At 38.6% G+C, this 13,996-nt stretch overlaps 1 long non-coding RNA gene across 1 annotated transcript; it reads left to right on the forward strand.

Moving 5' to 3' along the window:
* Positions 1–233: 233 nt before the first annotated feature.
* On the forward strand, positions 234–10,679 carry LOC128014623 (uncharacterized). The gene is made up of 6 exons (XR_008183594.1): positions 234–791; positions 1,561–1,846; positions 7,363–8,280; positions 8,775–9,223; positions 9,416–9,470; positions 9,831–10,679. It is a non-coding gene; the product is annotated as an uncharacterized LOC128014623 (long non-coding RNA).
* Positions 10,680–13,996: the final 3,317 nt, after the last annotated feature.

Consider the following 13,996-nt stretch of genomic DNA (forward strand, 5'->3'; position numbering starts at 1 on the left):
GCTTCGGAGTCCCGATCTGAATCAAATGTTTTGCAAACTCCGAAGCCCCGTTCAAATGATTCGCGAAACGCGCTTCGGAGTTTCGAAACTTTCGATCTGAATCAAATGTTTTGCGAACTTGCTCCGAAGCCCCGATCAAATGATTCGTGAAACGCGCTTCGGAGTCCCGATCTGAATCAAATGTTTTGCAAACTTCGAAGCCCCGATTAAATGATTCGCGAAACGCGTTTGGAGTCCCAATCTGAATCAAATGTTTTGCAAACTCCGAAGCCCCGTTCAAATGATTTGCGAAACTGGCTTCAGAGTCTCGAAACTCTCGATCTGTATCAAATGTTTTGTGAACTCGCTCCGAAGCCCCGATCAAATGATTCGCGAAACGCGCTTCGAAGTCCCGATTTGAATCAAATGTTTTGTGCCTTCCAGGTTTGCGTGGAACAGTTGCGGAGACGTTAAATCACGCGTCAAAACGGGATGTTTGTGGTGAAAAGACATGGGAAAAATAGGACTAACAGGACGTGGAGTGACGAATATAATGGACTGCAGTAGGAGTGAACAAGGAGTGAAATACTTGATTCGTTTTCTGACTAAAACAGGACTACTGGCAAGAATATGATGACTAAAGTATATGGGAAATAACTAGAACCAGCAGATGGCAGTAATGCAACGTCAAGGATGCAAGCTGCCGTTAAAACCCAAAGAAGAAGAAGAAGTTGTTTGTGGTGCAGAGCAGTAAATGACGAGATGGTGACTTATATTAAAACATTGGCAACTATAGACATTAATCAAATATAGTATGTTTTATTTGTATTGTTTGATGTGTCAAATGTTATACATTATACATTTAATGTAGCACATGGTAGCAGTTATGCTAACAGTCGAGCAGGTTAGTGAATCATTGTTTTAACAATTTTGCCATCTCCCTTTTATATTGCTCTCTTTCTGGCTTAAGTCACACAAAATTAACAAAGACATTTAAACTCTGTTTCAAAAATTTTTCTCTAAACCTCTTTTCTCTTTATTAAAACTTGATCTAGTAGCCTAAATGATAGAATCAAATGCTTTGCAAATCCGCTCGAAAGACCTGATCTGAATCAAATGTTTTGCGACTCCGAAGCACCGATCAAATGAATCACGAAACGCGCTTCGGAGTCCCGATCTGAATCAAATGTTTTGCAAACTCCGAAGCCCCGTTCAAATGATTCGCGAAACTGGCTTCGGAGTCTCGAAACTCTCGATCTGAATCAAATGTTTTGCCAACTCCGAAGCCCCCATCAAATGATTCGCTAAACGCGCGCTTCAGGGTCCCGATCTGAATCAAATGTTTTGCAAACTCCGAAGCCCCGTTCAAATGATTCGCGAAACGAGCTTCGGAGTCCCGATCTGAATCAAATGTTTTGCCAACTCCGAAGCCCCGTTCAAATGATTCGCGAAACGCGCTTCGGAGTCTCGAAACTCTCGATCTGAATCAAATGTTTTGCCAACTCCGAAGCCCCCATCAAATGATTCGCGAAACGCGCGCTTCGGAGTCCCGATTTGAATTAAATGTTTTGTGTCTTCCAGGTTTGCCTGGAACAGTTGCGGAGACGTTAAATCACGCTCAAAACGGGATGTTTGTGGTGAAAAGACATGGGAAAAATAGGACTAACAGGACGTGGAGTAACGAGTATAATGGACTGCAGTAGGATTGAACAAGGAGTGAAATACTTGATTCGTTTTCTGACTAAAACAGGAATACTGGCAAGAATATGATGACTAAAGTATATGGGAAGTAACTAGAACCAGCAGATGGCAGTAATGCAACGTCAAGGATGCAAGCTGCCGTTAAAACCCAAAGAAGAAGAAGTTTGTGGTGCAAAGCAGTAAATTACGAGATGGTGACTTATATTTAAACATTGGCAACTATAGACATTAATCAAATATAGTATGTTTTATTTGTATTGTTTGATGTGTCAAATGTTATACATTTAATGTAGCACATGGTAGCAGTTATGCTAACTGTCGAGCAGGTTAGTGAAGCATTGTTTTAACAATTCTGCCATCTCCCTTTTATATTGCTCTCTTTCTGGCTTAAGTCACACAAAATTAACAAAGACATTTAAACTCTGTTTCAAAAATTTGTCTCTAAACCTCTTTTCTCTTTATTAAAACTTTATCTAGTAGCCTAAATGATAGAATCAAATGCTTTGCAAATCCGCTCGAAAGACCTGATCTGAATCAAATGTTATGCGACTCCGAAGCACCGATCAAATGATTCGCGAAACGCGCTTCGGAGTCCCGATCTGAATCAAATATGTTTTGCGAACTCGCTCCGAATCCCAGATCTCAAGTTATTTTCCAGTGAAAGCGCTATAGCTTTCATTCGCTTGCCGAAAAATGGCGGAGACCAAAAGTATTCAGATGTGTATAGTGTGCCTTTGTTCTAATAAATAATGAAAAAAAACTATTTATAATTTCATATAGTTTTCCCTCCGACGAAAATAATAAAAAAAGCGTTGAAATTTGGCTATATGGTGAGAGGAGGAGGCTACAATTACTGTGAGGAAAGGTACTCTAGTGTGTGCTAAGGACTTCACGGAGGATGAGGGGCTGTGTCCACGGTCGACCTCGCACCGTGGGCTGTGCCTTCCAGGTTTGCGTGGAAAAGTTGCGGAGACGTTAAATCACGCGTCAAAACGGGATGTTTGTGGTGCAGAGCAGTAAATGTCGAGATGGTGCAGGAGCACGATTACAACAGCGGTCCAGTCCCAGGTGAGTGTAATGTGTTAACTAAAACAATAACTTATATTAAAAGCTTATCGGTAACTATGGACATTAATCAAATATAGTATAATATATATAATATATGTTTTATTTGTATTGTTAGATGTAACGTTTATGGTAGCAGTTATGCTAAAAGTCGAGCAGGTTTAGTGAAGCGGTGTTTTTATGCTTATGCCAAAACCCTTTTATACTGCTCTCTTTCTGGCTTAAGTCACACAGAATTAAAAAAGACAAAGTTATCAATAAAATCCACAACAATGTAGGAAATACGAGCAGTTGAACAAACATCTGTTGTACAAGCAGAATTCAAATTATTTTATAATGGTTTGTAGGTTATTTAACTTTGAATTGATGTTCTAAGTCACTGGTATATTATTGCATAAATGTGATAGTAACTTTCCAAGTTAATCAGTTGTTTTTATTAAAGTGTTATGTTTAACACAAAATAATACATGTATTGTTGTTTGCTTTATGTTAATTAAGTGCTCTTGCTGAGGCATGGGAAAAATAAAGGAGCTGGAAAAAACACCTGCTAGTGACATCAGCATCATCTACATACCTGCTAGTGACATCAGCATCATCTACATACCTGCTAGTGGCATCAGCATCATATACACACATGCTAGTGGCATCAGCATCATCTACATACCTGCTAGTGACATCAGCATCATCTACACACATGCTAGTGACATCAGCATCATCTACACACATGCTAGTGGCATCAGCATCATCTACATACCTGCTAGTGACATCAGCATCATCTACACACATGCTAGTGACATCAGCATCATCTACACACCTGCTAGTGACATCATGCTCCTCCTCACCTTCTAGTGGCATCAGCATCATCTACACACCTGCTAGTGACATCAGCATCATCTACACACCTGCTAGTGACATCAGCATCAACTACACACCTGCTAGTGACATCAGCATCATCTACTCACTTGCTAGTGACATCAGCATCATCTACACACCTGCTAGTGACATCAGCATCATCTACTCACTTGCTAGTGACGTCATGCTCCTCCTCACCTGCTAGTGACACCATGCTTCTCTTCAACTGTTAGTAACTTATCTGCTTTGTGATAAGCAAATTTTGCTATCTTCCAGTAAGTTTAAGCTTTTGTTACCTTCTTAGCCAGGGTTTTAACAGACATTATACATATAATCTTTCACATACTTCTCAGTGTGCTTTTTTTGCTGAATTTAATGCTTAGATTTTAGGGGGGGAATTTAAGTCAGGAATTTTTTATATAAATCTAACTCTCTACTTTTACTTATGATCTGCAATATCGTTTCAGATTCTGAACACATCAGAAATCACCAACCTCTCCTGACATATCTTTCCAGTTTGGGGTAGGTATGTTGCAACAATATAACATGAATAACTATAAAATATAATTAATTGAAACATGACTTATTGGGGTAACCGTTTTTTTCTTGTAATAGAACACTAAAGAACTACATTCACTATAGAACAGGAACATCATTTGTTGGTCAATTTTTCATGCCTATTTTCTTCCTAGCAAAAAAATAATGTATATGCCAAAGTAGAATTCAACAACTTGAGCTGTGATCTCTGTGATCAGTTCATCATCTCTCCATACCCTCTCCACATGGAAGTCACCTCTTGTACTTGTCACAAGATCACACCAGGTTAACTAAGCCAGTAACAGTCAGCTGACCGTGGAATGCCAATTGTGTGTTTCTTTCTCAGTTTTGCTTGGTCCCCGATGAACTCAACGTGGGATGCCTTTCCGATTTCTTTCACATCAGGGCACTTAACCTCTACCAGGCCACAGAGATGTTCTTCATTTGGGTCCACCACTTTGCCATCTGCACCAAGGTGTGGAGCATCAGGGTGGATGATGAGACCAGATGGAAGAACGTTAACGTCAAAGGTCTCCTCATAGCGGTGAAGAACCTCTGGCTCAAGTTTTAATCCTCTACACATCGCTCTCTAGAGACCCCGACAGATGTTTACACATACTGTTTAATGCAAGATATAAATGCAGTTAACCTGCAATTACAAATGCATAATGTTTTGATGTCTTAATCCCAAAATGTTGAATACTGATATTTGCATTGATAAAAGAACGTGCTTTAAGAGGTGAAATTAAAAACACCAATATCTAGACAATCATGAATTTTAACATCACTTCCTTTAATGTTTTTACTATACAGCTTATATGGAATTTGTTTAAATGTTACATTTTTGAAAAAAAAAAAGTTACATATTTATATGAAATGCTTATACAAAATAAATATGTAGTTAACTTTAAAGTATATCTACATTTCTTGCTTTTATACATGGTCATATAAAAATTTGCCGAACTTAAGTGGTAGATTTCTGTCATTTACTGGAAAACATTTAAAATTACAATTTTAACAAAAGCACTATATGAGCATTCTGAGTGATTTTATTACACTAATATACAATCAGACACCCCAATTTCTGTTTTGGTAAAGTCATTAAGTGTCATGTCATTTAGATGAATTGGAATTTAATTTAGGGTCCTGAAAGACCCTGAACACTGCACACAGGTTAATATGACCATTGCTATATAAATAAAATAAAAATTGAAACTCATCCTAATTTGTTTGAATTTTCCCTTACTAAATTATACAGTTACTGATGGACTGTGGGATTACTAACAGGCTATTAACAAAAATTTGTCTCTAAACCTCTTTTCTCTTTATTAAAACTTGATATAGTAGCCTACATGATAGAATCAAATGCTTTGCAAATCCACTTGAAAGACCTGATCTCAAATGATTCGCGAAACGCGATTCGGAGTCCAGATCTGAATCAAATGTTTTGCAGACTCGCTCCGAAGCCTCGATCAAATGATTCGTGAAACGCGCTTCGGAGTCCCAATCTGAATCAAATGTTTTTTCAAACTCCGAAGCCCCGTTCAAATGATTCGCGAAACTGGCTTCGGAGTCTCGAAACTCTCGATCTGAATCAAATGTTTTATTAACTCGCTCCGAAGCCCCGATCAAATGATTCGCGAAACGCGCTTCGAAGTCCCGATCTGAATCAAATGTTTTGCAAACTCTGAAGCCCCGATCAAATGATTGGCGATACGCGCGCTTCGGAGTCCCGATTTGAATTAAATGTTTTGTGCCTTCCAGGTTTGCGTGGAACAGTTGCGGAGACGTTAAATCACGCGTCAAAACGGGATGTTTGTGGTGAAAAGACATGGGAAAAATAGGACTAACAGGACGTGGAGTAACGAGTTTAATGGACTGCAGTAGGAGTGAACAAGGAGTGAAATACTTGATTCGTTTTCTGACTAAAACAGGACTACTGGCAAGAATATGATGACTAAAGTATATGGGAAATTACTAGAACCAGCAGATGGCAGTAATGCAACGTCAAGGATGTAAGCTGCCGTTAAAATCCAAAGAAGAAGAAGTTTGTGGTGCAGAGCAGTAAATGACGAGATGGTGACTTATATTAAAACATTGGCAACTATAGACATTAATCAAATATAGTATGTTTTATTTGTATTGTTTGATGTGTCAAATGTTATACATTATACATTTAATGTAGCAGTTATGCTGACAGTCGAGCAGGTTAGTGAAGCATTGTTTTAACAATTTTGCCATCTCCCTTTTATATTGCTCTTTCTGGCTTAAGTCACACAAAATTAACAAAGACATTTAAACTCTGTTTCAAAAATTTGTCTCTAAACCTCTTTTCTCTTTATTAAAACTTGATCTAGTAGCCTAAATGATATAATCAAATGCTTTGCAAATCCGCTCGAAAGACCTGATCTGAATCAAATGTTTTGCGACTCCGAAGCACCGATCAAATGAATCGCGAAACGCGCTTCGGAGTCCCGATCTGAATCAAATGTTTTGCAAACTCCGAAGCCCCGTTCAAATGATTCGCGAAACTGGCTTCGGAGTCTCGAAACTCTCGATCTGAATCAAATGTTTTGCCAACTCCGAAGCCCCCATCAAATGATTCGCGAAACGCGCGCTTCAGGGTCCCGATCTGAATCAAATGTTTTGCAAACTCCGAAGCCCCGTTCAAATGATTCGCGAAACGCGCTTCGGAGTCCCGATCTGAATCAAATGTTTTGCCAACTCCGAAGCCCCGTTCAAATGATTCGCGAAACGCGCTTCGGAGTCCCGATCTGAATCAAATGTTTTGCCAACTCCGAAGCCCCGTTCAAATGATTCGCGAAACGCGCTTCGGAGTCTCGAAACTCTCGATCTGAATCAAATGTTTTGCCAACTCCGAAGCCCCCATCAAATGATTCGCGAAACGCGTGCTTCGGAGTCCCGATTTGAATCAAATGTTTTGTGTCTTCCAGGTTTGCCTGGAACAGTTGCGGAGACGTTAAATCACGCTCAAAACGGGATGTTTGTGGTGAAAAGACATGGGAAAAATAGGACTAACAGAACGTGGAGTAACGAGTATAATGGACTGCAGTAGGATTGAACAAGGAGTGAAATACTTGATTCGTTTTCTGACTAAAACAGGAATACTGGCAAGAATATGATGACTAAAGTATATGGGAAGTAACTAGAACCAGCAGATGGCAGTAATGCAACGTCAAGGATGCAAGCTGCCGTTAAAACCCAAAGAAGAAGAAGAAGAAGTTTGTGGTGCAAAGCAGTAAATGACGAGATGGTGACTTATATTTAAACATTGGCAACTATAGACATTAATCAAATATATAGTATGTTTTATTTGTATTGTTTGATGTGTCAAATGTTATACATTTAATGTAGCACATGGTAGCAGTTATGCTAACTGTCGAGCAGGTTAGTGAAGCATTGTTTTAACAATTTTGCCATCTCCCTTTTATATTGCTCTCTTTCTGGCTTAAGTCACACAAAATTAACAAAGACATTTAAACTCTGTTTCAAAAATTTTTCTCTAAACCTCTTTTCTCTTTATTAAAACTTTATCTAGTAGCCTAAATGATAGAATCAAATGCTTTGCAAATCCGCTCGAAAGACCTGATCTGAATCAAATGTTATGCGACTCCGAAGCACCGATCAAATGATTCGCGAAACGCGCTTAGGAGTCCCGATCTGAATCAAATATGTTTTGCGAACTCGCTCCGAATCCCAGATCTCAAGTTATTTTCCAGTGAAAGCGCTATAGCTTTCATTCGCTTCCCGAAAAATGGCGGAGACCAAAAGTATTCAGATGTGTATAGTGTGTCTTTGTTCTAATAATAAAAAAAAAACTATTTATAATTTCATATAGTTTTCCCACCGACGAAAATAATAAAAAAGCGTTGAAATTTGGCTATATGGTGAGAGGAGGAGGCTACAATTACTGTGAGGAAAAGTACTTTAGTGTGTGCTAAGGACTTCACGGAGGATGAGGGGCTGGGTCCACGGTCGACCTCGCACCGTGGGCTGTGCCTTCCAGGTTTGCGTGGAAAAGTTGCGGAGACGTTAAATCACGCGTCAAAACGGGATGTTTGTGGTGCAGAGCAGTAAATGTCGAGATGGTGCAGGAGCACGATTACAACAGCGGTCCAGTCCCAGGTGAGTGTAATGTGTTAACTAAAACAATAACTTATATTAAAAGCTTATCGGTAACTATGGACATTAATCAAATATAGTATAATATATATAATATATGTTTTATTTGTATTGTTAGATGTAACGTTTATGGTAGCAGTTATGCTAAAAGTCGAGCAGGTTTAGTGAAGCGGTGTTTTTATACTTATGCCAAAACCCTTTTATACTGCTCTCTTTCTGGCTTAAGTCACACAGAATTAAAAAAGAAAAGTTATCAATAAAATCCACAACAATGTAGAAAATACGAGTAGTTCAACAAACATCTGTTGTACAAGCAGAATTCAAATTATTTTATAATGGTTTGTAGGTTATTTAACTTTGAATTGATGTTCTAAGTCACTGGTATATTATTGCATAAATGTGATAGTAACTTTCCAAGTTAATCAGTTGTTTTTATTAAAGTGTTATGTTTAACACAAAATAATACATGTATTGTTGTTTGCTTTATGTTAATTAAGTGCTCTTGCTGAGGCATGGGAAAAATAAAGGAGCTGGAAAAAACACCTGCTAGTGACATCAGCATCATCTACATACCTGCTAGTGGCATCAGCATCATCTACACACATGCTAGTGGCATCAGCATCATCTACATACCTGCTAGTGACATCAGCATCATCTACACACATGCTAGTGACATCAGCATCATCTACACACATGCTAGTGACATCATGCTCCTCCTCACCTTCTAGTGGCATCAGCATCATCTACACACCTGCTAGTGACATCAGCATCATCTACACACCTGCTAGTGACATCAGCATCATCTACACACCTGCTAGTGACATCGGCATCATCTACTCACTTGCTAGTGACGTCATGCTCCTCCTCACCTGCTAGTGACACCATGCTTCTCTTCACCTGTTAGTAACTTGTCTGCTTTGTGATAAGCAAATTTTGCTATCTTCCAGTAAGTTTAAGCTTTTGTTACCTTCTTAGCCAGGGTTTTAACAGACATTATACATATAATCTTTCACATACTTCTCAGTGTGCTTTTTTTGCTGAATTTAATGCTTAGATTTTAGGGGGGAAATTTAAGTCAGGAATTTTTTATATAAATCTAACTCTCTACTTTTACTTATGATCTGCAATATCGTTTCAGATTCTGAACACATCAGAAATCACCAACCTCTCCTGACATATCTTTCCAGTTTGGGGTAGGTATGTTGCAACAATATAACATGAATAACTATAAAATATAATTAATTGAAACATGACTTGTTGGGGTAACTGTTTTTTCTTGTAATAGAACACTAAAGAACTACATTCACTATAGAACAGGAACATCATTTGTTGGTCAATTTTTCATGTCTATCTTCTTTCTAGCAAAACATTTATCTATATGCCAAAGTAGAATTCAACAACTTTAGCTGTGATCTCTGTGATCAGCTCATCATCTCTCCATACCCTCTCCACATGGAAGTCACCTCTTGTACTTGTCACAAGATCACACCAGGTTAACTAAGCCAGTAACAGTCAGCTGACCGTGGAATGCCAATTGTGTGTTTCTTTCTCAGTTTTGCTTGGTCCCCGATGAACTCAACGTGGGATGCCTTTCCGATTTCTTTCACATCAGGGCACTTAACCTCTACCAGGCCACAGAGATGTTCTTCATTTGGGTCCACCACTTTGCCATCTGCACCAAGGTGTGGAGCATCAGGGTCGATGATGAGACCAGATGGAAGAACGTTAACGTCAAAGGTCTCCTCATAGCGGTGAAGAACCTCTGGCTCAAGTTTTAATCCTCTACACATCTCTCTCTAGAGACCCCGACAGATGTTTACACATACTGTTTAATGCAAGATATAAATGCAGTTAACCTGCAATTACAAATGCATAATGTTTTGATGTCTTAATCCCAAAATGTTGAATACTGATATTTGCATTGATAAAAGAACGTGCTTTAAGAGGTGAAATTAAAAACACCAATATCTAGACAATCATGAATTTTAACATCACTTCCTTTAATGTTTTTACTATACAGCTGATATGGAATTTGTTTAAATGTTACATTTTTGAAAAAAAAAAAAGTTACATGTTTATATGAAATGCTTATACAAAATAAGTCTGTAGTTAACTTTAAAGTAGTTAACTACAGACATGGTCATATAAAAATTTGCCGAACTTAAGTGGTAGATTTCTGCCATTTACTGGAAAACATTTAAAATTACAATTTTAACAAAAGCACTATATGAGCATTCTGAGTGATTTTATTACACTAATAAACAATCGGACACCCCAAATTCTGTTTTGGTAAAGTCATTAAGTGTCATGTCATTTAGATGAATTAGAATTTAATTTAGGGTCCTGAAAGACCCTGAACACTGCACACAGGTTAAGATGACCATTGCTACATAAATAAAATAAAAATTGAAACTCATCCTAATTTGTTTGAATTTTCCCTTACTAAATTATACAGTTACTGTTGGACTGTGGGATTACTAACAGGCTATCAACAAAAATTTGTCTCTAAACCTCTTTTCTCCTTATTAAAACTTGATATAGTAGCCTTCATGATAGAATCAAATGCTTTGCAAATCCACTCGAAAGACCTGATCTCAAATGATTCGCGAAACGCGATTCGGAGTCCCGATCTGAATCAAATGTTTTGCAAACTCCGAAGCCCCGATCAAATGAATCGCGAAACGCACTTCGGAGTCCCGATCTGAATCAAATGTTTTGTGAACTCACTCCGAAGATCGGATCATATGATTCGCGAAACGCGCTTCGGAGTCCCGATTTGAATCAAATGTTTTGTGAACTCGCTCCGAAGCCCAGATCAAATGATTCGCAAAACGCATTTCGGAGTCTCGATCTGAATCAAAAGTTTTGCGAATTCGCTCCGAAGCCTCAGATTGTGGTTAACCTTGCAGATCATGACTTATATCTACTCTTCCTCTCCCTGCTGTTTGCTAAGATAAAGGTTCCTCTTTTGAACTCCCACCTCTTCTGTGGGTTTATTGTTCTGGGTCTGAATTTGGGCTCCTGGGGTCTCAAAAAAGAAACATTTTCTATCTCCAAAGTTAACGTTATGACAACACCAGTGTTGTGCTAGTTACTAAGAAATAGTAACTAGTTACAATTAGTTACTTAATTCAAAAAGTAACTCAGTTACTTTGTTGATCACTTACACCAAAAAGTAATGCATTACTGTTAAAAGTAACCCATTAATGCGCTTTTATGCGTTATGGTCTGCACAAACACATAGTAAAACAGAAAGTAATTTTAAACATTATTTTGATTGAGGCAGACCAGCAAAAAATGAATATTGTATAATCTAAATATTGGAAATTGGAAAAGTTGCTGCTTACGTTTTTATAATAGCAATTTGCATATATTCCAGTATGTTATGAAGAGTGATCAGATGAATTGCATAGTCCTTCTTTGCCATGACAATTAACTTAATCCTAAAAAAACCTTTCCACTGCATTTCATTGCTGTCATTAAAGGACCTGCTGAGATCATTTCAGTAATCGTCTTGTTAACTCAGGTGAGAATGTTGACGAGCACACGGCTGGAGATCCTTATGTCAGACTGATTGGGTTAGAATGGCAGACTTGACATGTTAAAAGGAGGGTGATGCTTGAAATCATTGTTCTTCCATTGTTAACTATGGTGACCTGCAAATAAACGCGTGCAGCCATCATTGCATAAAAATGGCTTCACAGGCAAGGACATTGTGGCTACTATTGCACCTAAATCAACAATTTATAGGATCATCAATAACTTCAAGGAAAGATGTTCAATTCTTGTAAAGAAGGCTTCAGGGCGTCCAAGAAAGTCCAGCAAGCGCCAGGATCATCTCCTAAAGAGGATTCAGCTGCGGGATCGCAGTGCCACTAGTGCAGAGCTTGCTCAGGAATGGTAGCAGGCAGGTGTGAGCGCATCTGCACACACAGTGAGGCGAAGACTTTTGGAAGATGGCCTGGTGTCAAGAAGGGCAGCAAAGAAGCCACTTCTCTCCAAAAAAAACATCAGGGACAGATTGATCTTCTGCAGAAAGTATAGTGAATGGGCTGCTGAGGACTGGGGCAAAGTCATAGTCTCCATAATCCCTTTCCGATTGTTTGGGGCATCTGGAAAAAGGCTTGTCCGGAGAAGAAAAGGTGAGCGCTACCATCAGTCCTGTGTCATGCCAACAATAAAGCATCCTGACACCATTCATGTGTGGGGTTGCTTCTCATCCAAGGGAGTGGGCTCACTCACAATTCTGCCCAAAAACACAGCCATGAATAAAGAATGGTACCAAAACACCCTCCAACAGCAACTTCTTCCAACAACAGTTTGGTGAAGAACAATGCATTTTCCAGCACGATGGAGCAACGTGCCAGAAGGCAAAAGTGAAAACTAAGTGGCTCGGGGACCAGAATGTTTACATTTTGGGTCCATGGCCTGGAAACTCCCCAGATCTTAATCCCATTGAGAACTTGTGGTCAATCCTCAAGAGGCAGGTGGACAAACAAAAACCCACTAATTCTGACAAACTCCAAGAAGTGATTATGAAAGAATGGGTTGCTATAAGTCAGGATTTGGCCCAGAAGTTGATTGAGAGCATGCCCAGTCGAATTGCACAGGTCCTGAAAAAGAAGGTTCAACACTGCAAATACTGACTCTTTGGATAACTGTCATGTAATTGTCGATAAAAGCCTTTGAAACGTATGAAGTTCTTGTAATTATATTTCAGTACATCACAGAAACAACTGAAACAAAGACCTAAAAGCAGTTTAGCAGCAAACTTTTTGAAAACTAATATTTATGTAATTCTCAAAACTTTTGGCCACAACTGTATATCACAAGGATTTCTGAAATAAATAACAAAACACCTTAATAATATTCAGAATCAAAAACTAGTGGCTTCTGCATCATAAAAGCTGTTGTGTTGAGCCCTTAAAAATGTTCCTTTCACAGCTTAAGTATGAAAACTTTCAACAATGGACAACATAACACAAAACATTTTGAAATAAATAAATGAAAGCAATAAAAATGCTGTTTAAAAATGAAATCTATGCTATCATGCTAAGGAGCTGACTGAAAGCCGGCAACTCCACAGTAGAGACAGGATGCATGTTTTCAACAATGTTTCACCTGTATGAGAAAAACATACAGGGAATAACTTAAGGCACTTTGCTGTAGACCCATTCCACATAATAATATTCATTAAAACCGTAAGTTAACACGTAGGAGCTTGCTGCATGAATCTGTGAGTAGGCTACAGTTTACAAATCCATGGGAACGGATCGCAAAAGTGTGCGCGCAGATTATGAATTTGTGGGTACAGATTCAAAAACCGAGATTACAGATTACAAAATCTGAGCGCACAGATTCGTGGGCTAGGATAGGACATTCAAACCAGAAAGACACAGCTTACATTACATTAAACATAAAAGGTTTTTGTCTTTATGCTACAACTAAAGTGAAATAATGCACATATTTCCACTTTGAGAAAACTCGTGTTGCTCTCGCCTTGACTCGCCATGACTGCCAAACATACTTGAATAAACAGAAACACGCCCACAGTGCGCCTTTGTGTTTTCAGTGGTTGGCATCCAGCAATCCTACTGCTGCAAACAGGTTAGGCTGCACTTCAGTCAAAATTAATTAATTTTTAAAAAAAGTAAAGGACAATGCAACATATGGTAATGGTAACAGAGTTAATTTGTTTAAAAAGTAATGCGTTACAGTA

The sequence above is a fragment of the Carassius gibelio genome, chromosome B25 (genome assembly GCF_023724105.1).
Source record: "Carassius gibelio isolate Cgi1373 ecotype wild population from Czech Republic chromosome B25, carGib1.2-hapl.c, whole genome shotgun sequence".
NCBI lineage: Eukaryota > Metazoa > Chordata > Actinopteri > Cypriniformes > Cyprinidae > Carassius > Carassius gibelio.